The sequence below is a fragment of the Choristoneura fumiferana genome, chromosome 10 (genome assembly GCF_025370935.1).
Source record: "Choristoneura fumiferana chromosome 10, NRCan_CFum_1, whole genome shotgun sequence".
Lineage (NCBI taxonomy): Eukaryota > Metazoa > Arthropoda > Insecta > Lepidoptera > Tortricidae > Choristoneura > Choristoneura fumiferana.
Window position 1 is genome coordinate 14,887,759 of NC_133481.1, and position 898 is coordinate 14,888,656.

An 898-nucleotide genomic window follows, 5' to 3' on the forward strand; every position below is an offset into this window, starting at 1 on the left:
TATGCGTAAAATCCTTGACGAGTTTATGCTTAGCTAGCTCCCAAATGTTGGTCGTAAAATAGTATATTAAACACTAAAATACTAAGATATATTCAATACATAAACGTAGTTCTGGGCTTGGGCTTGGTATATATAAAGTATTCGTAAAAATCGTATTTTAAGATTTGATTGTGTGCTAATGCACACTTTGTGCTAACGAACTACGGACCTAATCAAATCTTATTTTTTTTTTATATCAGTAAAGTTTTAAAAATTAGAAAACCCACAAGAGATCGATTACCTATGAACACTGGCAACACGTAAGGATCAAGCTCGAGATATCCTGTAACCTTTTTATATCCTTGTTTGTAGGCTAGGCCCCATACTACGCTACTCATGGCTGAAAAAAGTTCATTCTGCAATTTAAAGAGTTTCAATATTCCTAACTTATTGTCTCTTCGTTGCGTTTGAACCTAGTGCTTTATGTACTTACTTACCTTACCATTAAAACATTATGTTCACGGAGAACATTCATGACCTGCATAAAATCCACACCATTAACGTATTCTAAACATTATCCACACTTAAATCAGCTTAAAATGTTTATTTTTAGTTCATCCGGCGTTTTTGCGTAACCGTACCAAGGAAACTGCTTATTACTGGTTTCAGTTACACTTAAACATCAAAATTATATGGCCGGTATGTTTGAGTGTTCATGTCCGTAAATATACTTGAATGCCGATTAAAACTGAACCAGAATCAAGATACAGAGTAAGTCAAAAATGACAGGAAGCAAACAAATATATCTTACAATATTTTCCTTCTACGTCACGAAATCTTGTGGTTTTGTAACTTCTCTTTCTGTCTGTTATTTTTTACAATTTGATTGATAAATTATTAGTGATTAGAACAGTATTCT